We start from the raw sequence: 17,997 nt of genomic DNA on the forward strand, positions 1-17,997 counted from the left end.
AGGTTTGTGCATTGAACAGGGCTGAGCTGTAGGTGCCAGTTGTCCCCGTTCTCCATGACCGGAATGAATCGTGACAATTTGCGTCAGCAAAGTTCCACCCAAATCACGAGCAACTTGTTGCTTCACCTCCAAAGCACTGGGAGAGCGGGCACAGCTCGGGCTGTTCTGCTGACATTCAGCCTCCTCCAGGCCCTGGTTTCTGAGGTTCATTAAAGGTGCAGCTCCAGAAGCCTCTGCTCCTCTGCAGGAGCTGACATTTGGCGGCTCAGCCTCGTGCAAAGCGCGCCGGGCGCAAATCACTGACGGTCGTTCCGGCCCCTTCCCTGCGGTACTGGGAATCAACTGTAGCGTGGCAGGAAAACACAACCACGTCTGATTGAGCTGGGGGAGAGCAATTTCTCAGCAGGCTCAGAGGACACTCACCCCCGGTGAGGAGGGAGCGTGACTCGCTGGAGGAGCCGCACGCAGCAGAAGCCGCTGTTGGTCTGTAGCCCACGGGCTGGTTCCATTAATGATGCACTCTGTTGCACGGATTTGGGGATGAGGAGACAGATCATACAACAAGCTGCTTATCTGGAGTCAGGCCGGAGGTGAGAGGAGGTGATGTGAGCACAGCAGCTCCATCCTCTGGCCTCACCTGTGGAGGGGAGGGGAACAAGCAGCTAAAAACCATTAGTTTTGAGCTAAAACCCACAAAACACCCCATCTTCTTCCTTAGACCTTTTCTTCCTCTTTTCCTCTCATTTTCTGTGCTTTGCACGTGCTTTTCTCATTTTGCTGTCCCTGTGCCCTCCCTGCCCTTGCCATGGCTGCCCATCCAGCCCCCACCGAGGCTGCACCACCTCGCATCTCCTGACTGGGGACTCTCCTGATCTCTTGACTGAAGATCCCCTCTGGCTCAAGCACCAACCCAGAGCAAGTTAATTAACCCTGGTGCCCCCCAGGGATAATGCTCACCTAAGCTGTGGGAGACAGGAGGGTTGAGAGGCTTTATTATTATTATTATTATTATTATTAATTAAATAGTGCTACAAATGCCTCGTCCTCGAGAAAAAGAGTCACTGCATTCCTGTAGCCTGCAGTCACCCTGAATCCTGTGCAGATCCAAGGGGAAGGAAAGGGAAAGAAAGGCAGAGGAAAACCCCTCCTGCCCCCCAAGTGAGTGGTGTGTTCAGCAGGACAAGCCCTGCAGTGGGGCTGAGGGAGGTGACTCCCCCATGGGAGGTGGGGCAAATAAACACCTTGCTATTCACTTATATTACGTTTTTTATTAATTCATTTTTTTTCTGAGCTGTAAATAGCTCTTTCTCTTACAGATCTCCAACTTCTTTGGTCCAAAGGTCCTGGCCAAGCTCTCGGTTGTCCCTCTGCCATGTGGGACTGCTCATGGCTCACCATTCAGCTGTCCCACCATCACAGGGGCCTCACGTGGCCATGGGGAATCTCACCACAGAGCTGTGGCTGAGCTGCTTTTGTGGTGCCAAAGGTGCAGGATCCCCACGGCCCCAACCCACTGGAGAACACTTCTCCACCAGCAGACACAGACCCAGGCACACGTGGGCAATGGAGAGTTGTTCAAGAAAAACACATTTCATAGAATCATAGAGTCATTAAGGTCAGAAAACACCTCCAAGATCATTAAGTCCAACCTTCAACTCAGTCCTGACTTTGATCACCAAGTCCAACCTTCCAGCAGCTTAACACAGTGACTCTTCCTTTGGGTGACTAAACCCAACACAGAATTTGAGCACGAAGAGCTGAAGGGATGCAGGGTTTTCAGATTAACATCTGCCCAGGGATGGGCTCGTCACAGTCCGTGGTGTCCAGAGCACAACTCCCAGTCTTGGTGGGGTTCAGCCCCCCAGGATTTGTGGGGGGCATCACTATTATCAGAGATGCACAACCACTGAGCACCACAAACAGGTTCCACTGGCCCAGGCGTCACCCAGACAAGCTCCATTTTAAGATCTAAGAGCAGAGGCACATGGATTTCACTAACATTAAATCACAAGACAATTAAATAAAGGCAGAAACTATGTGCTTTTTGATGATCCTAAATCAGAGGCAATGATTCATTCTCAGGCCTCTTAAGTGAGGATGTTTAATGACATGGTGGGAAATGAAGCCTTTTTGTAGCAGGAAAGGAAACACTGCGTTCTGTAGCAGCAGTTACTGAATAATTAACCTGCACCCCTGTTATTACCTAAGAGTATTTGCCATTAACCCAATAAAAAGATCATATGAGGCGTGAATGTGAAGAATAACAATGAAAATGTACTGCTTAGAGCTTGTATAACTGATATAATGCTCAAATTTCTGTCTGAGTCTAATATGGGATAGGTGGTATAAGTCAGTGAACATAAACAGACAAAACTGGTTTGCTGCTTATTCCAGCTTTGTTTCCAGAGCTGAGAAGTCTGACCCACTCGTGCTGCCATTATCAATCATCCAAAGCAGGTGGCCTTCCACTCTGTGACCAGGAAGGTCAACTCATTTGTGCTACACTTGACCAGACATGATTTTTTTTTTTTTTTGCATGCTGCCAAAATTGCAACCTTTTCATGGGAAGGGAGGCAAGAGCTTGGTGGAGAATGTCAGCACAGGCAGTGATGATCCCTGACACTCTGTGAGAAGGGCCCTCTGGAGGCATCTCCTGCAACTCTCAAACAACCCTTGCTGGAGAAAAGGTGTCATCTTCCCTTTTCCATAAGCAAAGAAGCATTTTAAAATTATGGATGAAAGGCCTTTGACTGATTTGGCCTTTTATTCAGCAGAGCCTACAAGCCCTCACAAGGAGAGTCTTTTTGTCATTGGACTCACTAATCTTCACTTTCTTGATTAAAAAATGGGTAAATTAAAACCTTTGTGTCTTATTTACACATTAGCTCAGTTTCCAGAAGTTTCAGCTCAGACAGGGAGTTCAGAACATACAGAAACAACAATTTTAGATGTTTGCAGGCTGAAGTTAGTTATTATCGAGAAACACACAATCAGTAAATCAAAATAAAAATTAACAAACCCCATGGGTAATTATCCTTCAAAATTGATGCCAGACAAACCTCATTGTGTTGTGCCATTCCAGGCGGTTTAAGTGACCTTCAGTGTTGCTGTTTAAGGTGGCCTGATAATGATTTGATTATTATTTCATGCAAATTAAGAGTTACCTCTCCTAAAAGAGCTGATTTTCAATTTCATCCCTATTTGCACACTGCAGGAAACCATGACATTTCCGAGCTCTCCAGAGTCTTTTACACTGCCTGGCACTATTAGATGCTGTTATCCAACTCTTTTTTTCTCCTTAATTTATTTCCTAAATCATTCTTTGTTGTCACCACGGCTGAATGGGTCCATCACCCAAACACACACCCTGTCATGCAACAAACAGCTGGGTTGTCACAGGGTCCTGGCCAGCAGCTACACAAGAGACACAAGGTCCATCAAACCACAGTGTAGACCTCCAGCAGTCAAAGCACTTAAACACCACCAACATCTGCTTAGGGAAAAGCAAAACTTACCCTCCCACTCTTAAAATAATAAGAAGAAAGGGATTAAGAGAGAGGCTGGGGGTCCCTGACAACACAAAACCTGACTTCTCTGCACGAGGTCCCCAAATGCAACATCTGCTTAGTGGGTTACATTTTTTGTCTGGGTTATTGGCACTTGCATTTGAATAAGAATTCAAAATCAAGCAAAAGCTTCAAGGTCAACAATCTTTTTATAGAAGCAAAAACCCATGAGAGAAGTTTAAGCAATTATTCTTAGCCAAAGGAGCAGTCAGTTCAAATAAATGTATCAAAGCCTCCAAATTATCAGCAATAAAATCTTATGTCATCTAATAACGACAATGATGACAATAATTACCGGGACAATGATTTAAAGCTCAGCATTTTTATAGTACCTAATTTAACAAGTACAGGTTGCTTATTTATGCCTTTCCAGACTGAAAAAGAGGTTGTCTGGGTTTGTTTATTGTCTAAGTTTAGACTTCTGGAAGACAAAAAGCTTCTAGAAATTACCACACAAAGTTCCTACAGAAGGAGATGCTGATGGAGGCACAATTTTAATAGGCAGAAAGTTTACAGACATCAATCTGTACCTACAAAGAAAATGGAAGAAATAAGAGCAGAGGAGTGGCAAACTGATGGAAAAAAAAGTCAGAATTTAGAAAACCAGCTCAACAACCATCCAAGTTGATTTCTCACATGGAAATCATCCAACCTTATTGATTCTGTGATTCTGTGGAGAGCAGGAGAAGGACTCTGTGATTAGTAGAAAATCCTACAGGAGTTCTGCCCTGTGTGCTCCCGTTTGCATCCTGGTCCACGTTCTGTGTCACATCCCTGAGAGGAAAACTCACTTCTCCACATGCACAGTGTGCAGAGATTTGTGGTGATGAGCAGATCCTGCCTTTGGCCCTTTGCCCACTCCAGGAAGCACAGCCATTCTTTATCCCAACCACTGGCTTTCCCTAAAACAGAATATCAGCTCTGATATTCCGGCGGAACCTGCCGGCTCCTGTCCTTCTGAGGAGTTGATAATGACATGGACACGGTCCATAATAACTCACTCACGCCAACACAGTCATTTCTATGCATAACTTTCACATTCTGACAATCTGCAGGACAAGACCTGACCCAGCCCATTTTTCAGGCTGGGAAAAGGAGCACAGTTCTACCAGGAGGTGTCAGTTCTCTTGCCTGAGTAAGGGCTGGATTCAAACCATACCAGTGTGGGAGGTCATCTCACTATGTGACTTATTAAATTAAAGGTTTACCCTTCCCTGATAAAGCTGGAGGGCTGTACAACCTGCAGTGCCCCAGGACACAGACTTCTCTAACAGATTCTGCATAAGTATTTGATACAGTTTTTATACAAATCCACAACAGGTATCTGATCACATGGATGGACAAATCAGCACTCTGTCATACAGTCTGGGGATTTTCAAAACCTCAGCTTGACACCTGTACATACATATATATATATATTTTTTCAATATGATGGCTGGGCAGCTACAGTTATTTTTCTGGACAAGGAACATACTAATCTTAAATTTCTGTACAGGTACCAAAACAAGGTGCTGGACAAAAAGAAGCTCCTAATTTGCCATTTACCTTTCCTATTTCAGCTGGGGGGGGGAGGAAGATGGAATAATAAATTCAGTTCTGTGTTTACAACTCTAAAATACTTGTGAGATTCTTGGAATCAGTGGAGCCTGCAGGTCACTCAGCATTTTTGCCATGGTGTGGTGTGTGAGAGACCAAATGAGTCGTACCATTGCAGAGCACAGGGCTGTAATTATGATAAAGGAAGAGAATTAATCTGTCACCGGGGAATTAATGCAGCGGACAGACTTTCTTTTACAAGAGCTCCAAGCAAAGTTCCTGGATCAAGGCCTGGAGCTATATTTGATATTAACAGAATGCATGTTGTCCTCCAGTAGTTACTCTGAGCAGGAATTAACCCTTTGCTGGTGGCCTTGAGCCCAGCACCAGGGGAGGGAGGAGGCCTGAGGGCAGAGCCCGGGTCCTCCTCTGCTCCAGGAGGCTCCAGGGCTGCTTCCAAACATGGGAGTAAATGCAGAAAATGGAGAAATCATTTCATTACCATTAGTGGGATGTGTAGGGAAAACACCACCCAAGGGGAGCTGCCCTGGAGTAGAGTGACCTGATGGAGCAGCCAGGGGTGTGACACACCCTTGGGAAGGACCAGCCTTCCCCACCCACAGGAGAGCTGGAATAACACTGCTGGATTTTACCCACCTGGGGCAGGCAAAATGCTGTTTGAGTGCCTTCATGCCATGGCAGGGTTGTTGGAGCAGAGGCAGGAGCAGCGGTGATGCTCTGGCACAGCTGGGTTATGAGGTGGCTGTGCTGGCACAGGAATTTACCCTGCATTTCACTGCACACAGCAACACACGTTCACAAAGGGCAGCAGACAGAGGAAACCTAAAATAAAAAATTAAACAGCGTTATTACCACAAAAAAAAAAATGGTAAAACCCAGCAGAAAGTGAGAAACAAGGCTACGAATTTCTGCAGCAGTGAAAAAGGATTTTATAGCCAGTTTTCCTCAAGCCCCAGACATGTTTTACACAGGGCCATTACCGGATATCTTCGTAGGAAAACAAAACGCAGCTCGATTTCCTACAGCAGTGTTGATGCAGTGACTATCAGCTCCAGAGATTTCTCCGTGCAGTGACTGGTGGTGATGAAAAACGATCTGTAAGTTGTGTCAAAACAAAGGCACAGTTTGAGCAGTTTGTGTAACGAGCAGCACTGATGACACCACGGAGGGGCTGCGGCCAACACGCTGTTTCCAAACACGGAGCTGAATCGAGACCTTTATTGACACCAGATCAGCGTGTTTGCCTCGACTGCAAACAAATATTTGGCACGTCCTGAAAACAAGGCTGGCAGGACCGTGCAGAGAAGTTTCTCTGCTCTCTCAGGAGGGGTTTGCTCAGAGGATGTGTCTGATGGCACAGCCCAGCCTGGCTGGCAGGAGCACACCAGCCTCTGAGGGAGGGTATTCCCTGAGCAAACATTCCCCCTGAGGAACACATGTGGCACTCCAGGAGATGGTTTAGTGGCCTAGGGGACATTCAGTCTGTCTTTGGGGTCTTTTCCAATCTTAGTTGCAAGCAGAGGTGAGCGATGGCTGTTCCTCCATCAGGAAAAGTTCTTTAACCACTCCTTGCAACCCAGGCAGGTGGTACAGACCCACTTTTCTGTAATAACATATGGATGAAGTGTTTCTGATTCCTAAGGGAGCAGAGCAGCTGCACTGAGCATGTCACATGTGCTCTGCTCCAAACCTCACACCATCACTTTCTTGGGTTTGTTGTATATTCGATATTCAATATCTGACACTCTATTTATGGACTGTTTCCACACACTCTTGCTATTCCGAAGCTCAGTGTTTATAAACAGACACTGGCCATCAGGAACACAAATTAAGTTCAAAAACCTGTTTCCCAGTCCTCAAGAAACAACTGGACCAACCTGGCACTTCATCCTTGCTCCAGCAGCTCTCCTCTCACCTGACATCTCTCAGCCCTCATTTCAGCACATTTCCATGAATGACAGAAAATGCTTCAGTGAGGGCATTTTCCTCATTTTATCCAAACAAGACAGACACCAATGTTTCTCAGAGATTTCAGGGAAGCTTCTGCAGTTGGGTTGTTGGGGATGGGAAGTGAAGCACTTGTAGAGCCAAAATCCTTGGATTTGGCTCCTCTCTTCGACACAGCCTTCACCCTTCTGGCTTTGCGAAGGATCACTCCCCTGTATTTATAGATATAAATATATTTTTATATTCTGACAGAAAGCACACACAGGAGGTTTCCCTCATGTTGCTTTTCAGTGAACACCCACCCTGTACCCACCCCATGGAGAACCCCACACCACCAGGTACCTCCACTGTGAGCGCCTGCCCTGTTCCGTCTGCACCTTCTGCTGCCCCCTCCAGGCACCATTTCCATCTCCACAGGATTTCTGTGTTTCCCTGTTCCATGTCAGGTCTGAGGGAGGCACAAACCCCCTCCTGTGCTCCCTGGGCTTCTCTGCTCATCAGTGACCTCTCTGAGCAGAGACCCGCTGGCTCCATCCAGCAGCAAACACCCTTCCACAGCTCCCTAACTGATGGAATGTCACGGTTCCCACAAGCACTCTGGCAAACTGTGGCTTTAGTCATGAATCATGTGATACATTTCAAGCTTTTATTTCAAATTAATGGCTGCAGCAGGTATGGCTCAGCAGAGAGCAGGTCCAGCAGCTGAGACACCAGTCCCAGCAGCATTCCTGGTCTGAGGGGCCTCTGCAGGGAAGACTAAGGATGCAGCAGCTCTGATCCCTCCTGGGAAGAGAGCTACCCAATTTAACAGTGCCCACTGTTTTCTGTAGTTAATGATCCATCTGTGGCTCAGCCAGAATTATTTGGGAAGGAGAAAACCTGCACAAAGCAGCATCAGAGCTGGCCTTGGGAAGGGGGCTGGAGCCAGGGAAGAGCCCCTGAGGTCAGGAGGGAGAGCTGGGCTCACATCCTTGTGTGAGGCTGAGGCACATTCCACCCTCCAGAGCTGCTTCCCCAGTAGGGACCGACTGCAGACCAACAAATTATGAACTTCTTACATTGAGGAGACACCACTGACATCAAACCTAGAGTGCATTTCCAGTGCCTTTGGCACAACACATCCAGGAGAATCAGCAAAAGGGGGCTCAGCCACTTTTCCAACCCAGCCAGTGCCTGGGAGCCATTTGTCCCTGGGCACTGAGGCACAGAGCTGAGCATCCTCATGTGCTGGGAGGCTGGAGACTCCTCCTGTATCCCTGGAGATGGGACCCCCATCCCTGGATAACCTGTCATCCACAGCACAGCGAATCCCCCATTTGGGACACACATTTTTTTCTTTCTTAATACTTTTTCCCATCTTCATAGGTCAGGATTTTTCTGAATTCTCAAATTACTCCTCATTAACACGAAAAAATAATTTCCATTTGGCAGCATTCCCATGAATAAAACATCCCTGGGATAATAACCTGCTTGGGGCAAGAGGTGCCGACCTTCAGAAATGAGGACAGATCTTGACTTGTATTCAGGAGTGAAAAAATCCAGTGACTTCCAATGTTCTTCAGTTTGGAGGAGACCAGGGAAAATTTTCCATTGCTGAATATTCACATTTCAGGCGTTTTTGAGCTAATCATTTGGGTTCAGAATTTTTGCACGCTGACTGCCAAAAATAAATTACTATGAAAATGGGATGCTGTGTGTGGATGAGCTGGGGAAACGCTGCACATTTTGGAGGTCACTGCAAGAAAAGGAAAACACCAGCAGCCAGCCCAGATGAGGCACTGGCCCCACATCAACCTCTGCTCACGGGAGGCTCCAGCACGTGGAGAGGAGGGGCAGGAATGAGGAGGGCAGAGGGTCAGCCAAGCATTTTAAGAGGTCTCACCTTGATTTTTGGCAGGCCGGTTGAACTGCAGAGCTCGATATCCTCTCTGAAATATTTATCACTCGAGGTTTTCGTACCACATCATTTGCAATCCTGCTTTTGAGGAGCTCAGCACAGTGGGAAACTCAGCTATTGATTACAGGCTGTTTCTAATTACCGTGGCACTCTGATCCTCTCCGTGTGATCGGGCTCCGTATCGGAAAAGGCTCCGTTCCTTCACTTTAAATATGGCTCTGGTGGTGACTTTCCCTTTGTTGATGCCAACAGGCACACACACAATTGCTTTTGCAATTCAAGACAACGTACACAGAGGTTCACACTCTGCTCCTGGCCCTGGGCCACGTTTCCCTCCAGTAATAACATTCTGTCTAGAAACAACCAAGCCGATAATTTGCACCCATCAAGCCCCTGTAACATAATGTGCCAGCTATTTAGGACTGGAAAATTTATCACTCAACAAGAGTCAAGGATCTTGTACCAAGCAATACTCCCACTTCCCAGTTCCTGTCATTCCACTTGCTCCACACGATTTGCCAAAACACCTCCCTCCCCCGTCTCGCTGCAGATTTAGGACCAGTGTTTTTATACGTGTTCAACTGGCCACAGAAAGCCCAGGATAAATTTATCTCCCAAAGGCAGCTATGCAGTGTGTCACAGAAAACTCAGATGGGAGTAATATGTACAAATGGATATAGATATTGGACTCAGACACCAGGGCAATTAGACGCTGTCACATTAACAACACCACCCCCTCCGTGGAGGGGAGGGAAGGGAAGGGAAGGGGAGGGATTTCCTCCTGGATGGGACTCTGGCCATTTGTCACACAAGTGGTGCAGATGACCAGTAACAAAATGTGGGAAATTCATCATCATAATGAATGACCATGAATGCAATTCCTTTTCATAACATGTTATCATTGCAGTAATTAACTACCTGGCTGTTCCTTTGTGTCCCCGTGGTGTTGCACATAATCCATCACAGTTTCCAGTGGTAACAGCACATTAAACACACCCTCAGCTATGAAATTCCACAGCCTCAGCATAGAGGAAGTTCTTTAACACCCCAGCATCCCTCCCAGCCCATGTTTAGTCCCTCACAGATGCTACATGATCCCCACTGCCTGTGGCACATACAGAGCTGCCTCAGGATGTGGCAGCAGGAGCTGAAGAGTTCCCTGCCTTGTGTGATCACAAATATATTTAAAATATTAAATAATACGCCTTCCCATTACAGTCAAGGACTAACAGGTTTACTCTAAGGGGCAGCACATTCCTGTGCTGTATCAGTACAGATGTATTGCTGCAGGCAATCCCAACAATTAAACTCTAATGATGCACAAACCTGATCCCAAATTTCCTAAATAAAACTGCAACAAACATTCCAAAGTGAGATGGGTCAACATGGGACAGCACAGGGGTCTGTGGGGCATAAATCCACTTGTGTTTTTCCCTTTATTTGTGGAGGACACAGGGGTGGGGAGAGGGGCTTTGGGCAGGTGAGGAGGAGGAGGAGGGCTGAGCACACAGTGCTGGGGATGCTCACAGCTCCAGCCTTTCCATTCCTGCATCCCCACCTGCACAGCTGCAGCATCCCACAGCCTGGCAAAGCACCAGAGAGTTCAGTTAAAGTTTTTTCCTTCAGGTAACGGATGGAAGGTCAATGACTTTTCTCTCTCACAAAGCTGCTTTTCTATATTCCTGTTTTGTATTTGAATTCTCTGTTTTCCCTCCCAGAAGAGGGGGACCTGGTCACGCCCCAGCTGCTGCTCCAGCTTCCATTTCCTCCTCAGCCATGAGCTTCCCAGCTCCTTCTTTACTCTAATTCTCTCTACTCCTTCCATCTCTAAGACAATCCTTCATTTATTCTGATGAAAGGATTAACCTGGAAGAGAGGTTTTAAATATCCCAGGCTCCTACACATCTGCTTTATTTCCCATAGCACTTCGCTCCACCTCAACAGGAGGAGTTCAAGCCAAAGAAATTCCCAAGGGACAGACAATAAAAAAGCTGGGATGAGGAGGTGGTTGTGTAAAAGCCCACACAACACAGCTCCACGACTGCCAGGGATGAGAAAGGAGTTGGTCACTGCAGACAAATGAGATTAGCACAGCAAGACACTGGATGATTAAAACACTTGTCCTTATGCAAAATTCAGCAGATATTCCCAAATGTCAGAGCCAGACAAATTGCACCATCTGGTCAGTGAGATAAAGTCTTTAAACAAGAACTTTGTAGGCTGAAGGTTCTCAACCACGGAAACAGGTCATGCTGGTGCACTCTGATTTTCCAAATCGAGGGCAATCTCCTCTTCCTCTTCTCTCCTACTTCATTCCAGCATTAAAAAGCACATATGGTGCATTTCCCAAAGTGATATTGTCCAAAAGAATAAAGGATCTCATCTTAACTCTCTCTCCTTTCTTACACTGATAATTCCCTATTCTGCCTGATTCCAGATACCACCATTACTGTTAAAACACCATTTCTCCTGTTAGGAAGCCATCTAATTCATGCATATATATATCAAATACATTGGATAATAAATATATATGGTGTATCTTCATATATTTACCATATATTCAGCAGGGTCTGAATCCCTTTTAGCACTGCCTGTGTAACTACACAGGAATTTGTCACATCATGTCTGAAATGAGCCCAGGAACCACAAGATCCTCCCAAAGACCCCCTAAATGAGCCATTCCAGGCAAAGGCAGGAGTAATCCCTCCGTTTATCTCAACCCAGCTGGATCAGGCCTTGATGCAAGAACCCACTGGCCTTCCCACATCAAACATCTGTAAATGGGGCATTATTGGGGCATGTCTAGACAGAGCTCTTACAAGGCAGGTGATTACTGTAGAGCATGAAGGCTTTACCCCAGGCTGGTAAGGCCAGAGGGCCTCGAGACAGTGCAGGAGTGGTTAAATCTGCAAAATTCATTTTGAAGAGACATGAACTGACATTACGTAATAATCTCAGCAGCTGAATGCCAGGAGCACTGCAAGAAAAAGAACCAGCTTTCTGTGTGGGGGAGATCTCCTGTGTCAGTATGGGCTCAGAAATCTAATGGCTTTAATTACTGTTTTATACATTGTATTAATTTCCTTGATTGTGCCGTGAAATCAAAACACATAACGAAGCCCTTTTCCCCCTCCAACAAAAGCCCTCAAAGTAAATAAATATTCATACCCATCTGCCCCTTTGAAACGAAAGAATGGATCCCCATGCCCCGTTAGCCGAGATTTTGATGTGGAGTCTGCCTTTATGAAATCCTGTTTAATACAAGTTTAAAAGTCAGACAGGCATGGTGCACTAAATCAAATCTGTTTTCTAGGCTGCATCACATGGCAAAATATCCATCTGTTCCCTTAATAGCACATTGCAAGCTGGTGTTTTAACATTCATGGCAGAAAAGCTGTTGTCAGACAACCAGGGCACAGCTACAGCAGAGCTGTGTCCATCAGACACCTGTGTGTATCCCCGTTTTTATGGGCTGAGCAAGTTACTACAGGTTGGAGACCAGCCCTGTGCACAGCACTGGGTTTGTCACCCTGGCAGAGGAAGGATGGGAAGCACAACCTGAGGATGGATGTGGAGATCTGCCTCAGAGAACGTGGGCGGCCTCGATTCTGCTGATATTCCTCAAGATTTAGGGTGCAGAGAGGTGACATTTAAGGAGGCATTTGAGAAGAGCAGAGAGGCTGCAGGTGGTGCCCGTGTTTCCAGGCCATGCAGGGATGGCAGACACAGAGAGCTGGGAGCATCATCACTCCTGGAGAGGCTGCAGGGGCAGGAGGATACTTAAAAATTCATTTGCAGTGCAAATCTAACTCCTCTTTGTCACACACAATCCTGTAATGGAAACATACGCCCGGCGCCGGGGACGAGAGGGAATAATCAGAAAGGTAAATGCCACTTGTGGGTTTTTTTCTTCTCATGACATTTGCAGTAGCTCGTCCTCCCTCCAGCTCACACATCCCATCAGGGCAGGAGCAGTGACTGGATATTCTGCATATCCAAACTGCTAAAGCCTCCCAGGAATTCGGGGGTAATGGAGGGAGGGGGGTCACTGGAGAGGGGCAAAATATTAACAAAGCAAAGGAGAAAGCCCACGGGACAAGTAGGACTTGCAGATTCCCAGGGGAAACCAATTCCATGTTACCACGTGTGTGAGATGTCCCAGCAACACATCACTGCCAAACCCTGCTGGAAACCAGTGAGTCCAGCAGCCCCTCCAGTTCTGAGGCAGGGCGTGATTCCAGGAGTCATCAGTGAGCAGAATGATCCGTCCAAAACCCAGGAGCAAACACTCCATCTTGATCCCAAGTTTGCAACCAGATGCACTGGAAAAAGTCAGGAGTGTCAGGTTTATTAAAGCAATGGTATGGGGGATATATATACATATTTTATATATCTATATTCTCACATATAAAGACCTCCAGAAAAGGAAAATCAATCTCATTCAGAACCAGATGCTGGACATAAATTTATTAAGATGAATGAAGCTACTTCATTCCCCTCTAATGACTGGAGGTTGAAAACTCAGGCAATATTCCCTCTCCCTGGCATCAGAGCACTCTATTTCTCCTCCCTAAATTCTCAACAATAATTCATGTCTCTGTGGCATTGATCAACCAGTCTTTGAGATCCTATTCTTTTGTCTACACCTTCTCTTGTACTCAGCCCCAAAGACCACAGGGAAGAAAGGTTTCTGGCAGAAAAGATAAAACCTATTTATTGTCCTGACCTTTTTGATTAATAGATGGAGTTAGGTATAAAATCATTTTTATCAGGTGAACCTAATGACTTGCAAGACAACAAAAGGGCATTTCAATTTTTTATCAAAAATTTAGTGAGAGCACAATCCCCCAAGGTGAACTTCGGGGACAACCCAAGTAGCCAGGAGTGAATAAATATCTTATAACTTTAGTGTTAACAGAGAATTGATTCATGGATCAGCTGGGATCGTTTGCAGGGGCCAGTCATTTCTTATCCCTGGAGAGCAGAGACTGGCTCAGAGCAGTGCTGGGAGCGAGCTGAGTCAGGTTTTGGGAGGAGCTCAGACTGAAGGGTGCACAGGGAGCTGCTGCTCCACCAGAGCCATCAGCCCTCTCCAGCATCTCTGCCCTCCCTCCCTCAGGAAAAGCAGCCCTGGGAGCTGGATGGGCCTGACGGGATGGGCATCTGTGCAGGCAATGGTTCAGCTGCCATGCAAAACCTTCTGGGTAAACTCACTCTGGATTTTCTAAATACCACTGTTATCAACTCCACCTCCACTGGACTTCACGGTCTGAAAGCCTTCACTTGAGCCTAATTAAGTAGACATTAATTAGATCACAGTGGTGTCTGACTGTGTATCAGTCTCTGAAAATATGATAGCAACCTTCCATTTTTCCCACAGTGCTCCAGGAAGCCTCTTTCCACAATGTTTATCAGCTACACAAACTCCCAGTGAAATCACAGAACTGCTTCCATGGACCCTGTGGGTCCCTTCCAGCTCAGGGTATTCCATGATTCTGTAGAAACCAAATTAAATATGTACCCACACAGTTAACAATGCAGTTAACAATGCACTGCACAGAAAGGTTTGTACACGTGAAAAAGTACATTTTAAATCACACATTGAATTAATGGGCACTCGGTGTCTGTTAACAGTTCCCCAATCCCACAAGGAGAGAGAGCAGAACACCAGGGAAAGGCACCCACCTGTGCCCTGTGCTATCATCCATAAGATCCAGCAGCACAGGCTGTATTTGGGACTGTAAAACACAGGTATGGAGAAGGCTTGTGTTGCATTAGCAAGCCCATGTTTCACAGTATTTCCCTTCCACAGGGAGATTGCACAGCCTGGGCTGGACCAAAACATGGCAAGGACCTGTGATGCTTTTATATCTGGGAGATACTGGGCAGTTTTTCAGAGTTGAGTCCAGTCCTGGTCCCCAAACACAGGCTGTTCTGTGCAGTAATAATGTTCTTTTAAAAAATGAGACAACCTTGAAAGTATCCAGTCCTGAACATCTCCTCTCATGTCGCTGCTATTACAGCAAATTGAAAAGGACAAAAGCAGCATCCAAAGCACTTCAGCTGCCAAATGTCCCCTGGTACCGCTGGCCCTGAGCGAGGGAGCTGGAGATAAATTCCCCAACAACAAAACCTGGAGCTGTTTTTCTGCAGAGCTTCCCAGGCTCCCCAACAGGGAGAGGAACCGACGGGTACCTTTAACCAACTGCTTGTCTCTGAGCTCCCACCGAGCCACGTGAAGTCTCTCCTTCACATCCAGTGAACCAACACACTCCACCAACAAATCCCACCAGTTCAGAGCATTATCTCATCACAAACACACCCACGAGCACATCAGGACCAGCTCCTGGCAGCAGAGCCCTATCAGCCCAGAGAAAAGTCTTTGTTGTTTCTAGCACTCAGCAGATACTTCCTCGCTACTTAAAACTTGCCCAAAATTACCACTCCTGGCCCGAGACCCACCTGATGGGGTTTGTAGCTGTGTATTCCAAAGCACTGAATTCTCCCAGACTGGAAAACTCTCTGTCTGAGATTGAATTACCTTCCGTTTGGATGCACCACAACTACATGAACCAAAACGCACAGACCTGGCTTTGTAAAGCTTTAAAACTTGACAAGTTTTTAAGGCAAAATGGCTTTTTAAAATATTTTTTTTTAAGCACAGCGTGGCTGAGATTCCAGGTTGTAGTAATAAAGCAAGGATCTTTTTTTGGCACAGGGCTGTAAAGGGCACTGTGTCAGACAGTATTTTGTCATCTTTGTACCCACCAGCCTTCTACAACGAGCAGGAGAGATGATATGGAAAGCAGATCTAAAACAAGGGCTGGCTGGTCTGTAGGCAGAGGGGGTGGGAAGTGCCCACAGAGTATTTGGACCATCCCTGGGGGATTTGGCCTCTCTGGGGTGTTTGGTTCTCTCTGGTTAGAGGTGCTGGGTGTGCTGGAGGTGCAGGGATGGAGCTGCCTCTGCCTCCTGCCCCCCCGAGCCATTTCCAAGTCTCGCCCACTCGAGGGCATCATTATGACGGCTTTGGAGCTCATTCCTCCCTGCCCGTCTCCATGCATAATTTCAAATAAGCCTCCCAGGCAACCAGCAAGAAGAGCTCCACGGAAAACAGTGGCAAGCTTTGAAGTTCGAGTCTCTGTTCTGTTTCCAGACAGATTTTGATTTAATGATAGATTGCATCCCCTGCCAGGAAAGAAATTTTGTAATGAAGCAAGTTATCTGGGTACAAATATAACCCAGCTGCCGAGCTGCACTGTGGAGCAAGGAGAACAGGAGGAGAGGACAGGCAGGACTTCAGGTAGAGCTCAGGTGGGCTCAAGTCTGGGCTCAGCCACCCCCTCAGGCTTTTCCCTGGGGCTAGAACTCTACTTCTGCCTCACTTTCCATGGCTGCCAGGGTAGTGAAGACACCTGAGCAGAGTTATGAGCCAAAATGTTTGTCTGAGTTGTGAGAAACACAGCTCGATGCCAGCAGCCAGCCTGTCCTGGGAGCCTCAGCTTCCACTGGGTTTATTCATTTCCGAGGCCTGCACATGCACATCTCAGTTATTCAGAGTGTGGGATGCCTATAAAATGTCAGCAAATCATTTAATGGCTGTGGAATCATAGAATGGTTTGGGTTGGAAGGGACCTTAAAGATCATCTAATACCATCTTAAAGATCATACAGTGTCATCTAGTTATTATAAGCCACTTTTTATTACTGCCTCAGCAACTATCAATTCCATTTGGTAACATCAATTATATTAATAGAAGCGCCCTCGGTTTGCTCATTATAATTAAAGCAATGCCTAAACAACTCAGTTAAGAGGAAAATGCCTTTCTTATCCCAGCTAAAGCTGGGCTAATATTTTGTCTCTCCCTTGGCAGATTACCAAGCCACAGCAAAGCACACAAAGCTCATCACCAAAGCAGGAGTTGTGACAGGCACAGTTTTCCACTAATTTAAAACACACTAAGCAATTGGAGTGAACAGAGATTTCACCTTTCCAAAGGCATTTTGCAGCCTCCCTCAGGTAGATCAAAACAAAGAGGGTTAAATAGGCCATCTGGGTGGTCTTTGGCCACTGGTGGCTTTAACTGAGAATTTGGGGGCTACCCCAAATGGATCACATTTATGTTAAGGGAGCCTTTCTATTCTCTCTCTGGGGGACAGTTCAGGACGATTTTTTTAAAAGAACTATTATGAAGGAAACAAGAAGTGCTGGTGGAAGTTGCAATGACCAAACCAAGCCAGGCTTACCCAGGCTTTGGGTTTTTCACATGTCATTAATTCTTCAGCTCCTCTCAGCCCTTCTTCACCCTGCCCTGGGGCAACAACTGTGCTTATCGACTTTTTTAAACTGCTTTAGCAGAGGTGAGACCAGCAGTTCATTTTGCCTCTGCAGCCAGATTTGAATTGCAGAATCCAGGGACAAACAGCTGGTGCTCCACACTCGGGGCACGGTATCCTCTCAAAAAGGTTTGTACTCCCTTTTCCCAAACACACAAAAACATTTTCCCCCACTCTATATCCTTCTAGTCGAGCCATTCTTGCCTTTTATCTAAGTTTCCAAACCCTTCACCCTCCCCAGGTCCCAGGGACCACAGCCTTGCTGAGGAGCTGAGCACAGATTGCAGGGCAACTGAACAAGAACAAAGCCAAGAAAACGAAGGCAGATCTTTCCTTCCACTTGCACGGATTTTGACATTATTAGAGCAAATCCCACGATGATGCAAGGAAAAAAATCAGTATTCTCCACCCGAGCATCAGCATCTTTACATTTTAACAGCAATTAAAGGCAAAGCTGTCTGTGAGATCCTTATAAAGGAATTTTTACTGTGTGCTCTCCTAGCGTTTGTGCAGAGCTGGGACAGCCAGAGATGTGGCCGTGCAGGGACAAACCTCTCTGCAGAGGACCTCCACAGGGGGCTCAAACAGCATCCTCAGTGTCCAGCAGAGCCCTGGAGCCCCTACCCCCCTCACGTTGCCTGCCCCTCCATCAGCTCCTCGGGCTTCCCTTGAGGACTTGGAGAAGCAGAGAACT

The 17,997-nt window shown here is 46.6% G+C and overlaps 1 long non-coding RNA gene across 1 annotated transcript; it reads right to left on the bottom strand.

Moving 5' to 3' along the window:
- Window positions 1–1,278: 1,278 nt before the first annotated feature.
- LOC108503235 lies at window positions 1,279–9,182 on the bottom strand. Its single transcript, XR_001876771.1, has 4 exons — window positions 8,953–9,182; window positions 5,760–5,945; window positions 4,017–4,096; window positions 1,279–1,968 (listed from the first exon to the last, which is right to left on the bottom strand). It is a non-coding gene; the product is annotated as an uncharacterized LOC108503235 (long non-coding RNA).
- Between the last annotated feature and the right edge of the window lie 8,815 nt (window positions 9,183–17,997).

This window comes from Lepidothrix coronata, unplaced genomic scaffold, assembly GCF_001604755.1.
Source record: "Lepidothrix coronata isolate B3197 unplaced genomic scaffold, Lepidothrix_coronata-1.0 Scaffold134, whole genome shotgun sequence".
NCBI lineage: Eukaryota > Metazoa > Chordata > Aves > Passeriformes > Pipridae > Lepidothrix > Lepidothrix coronata.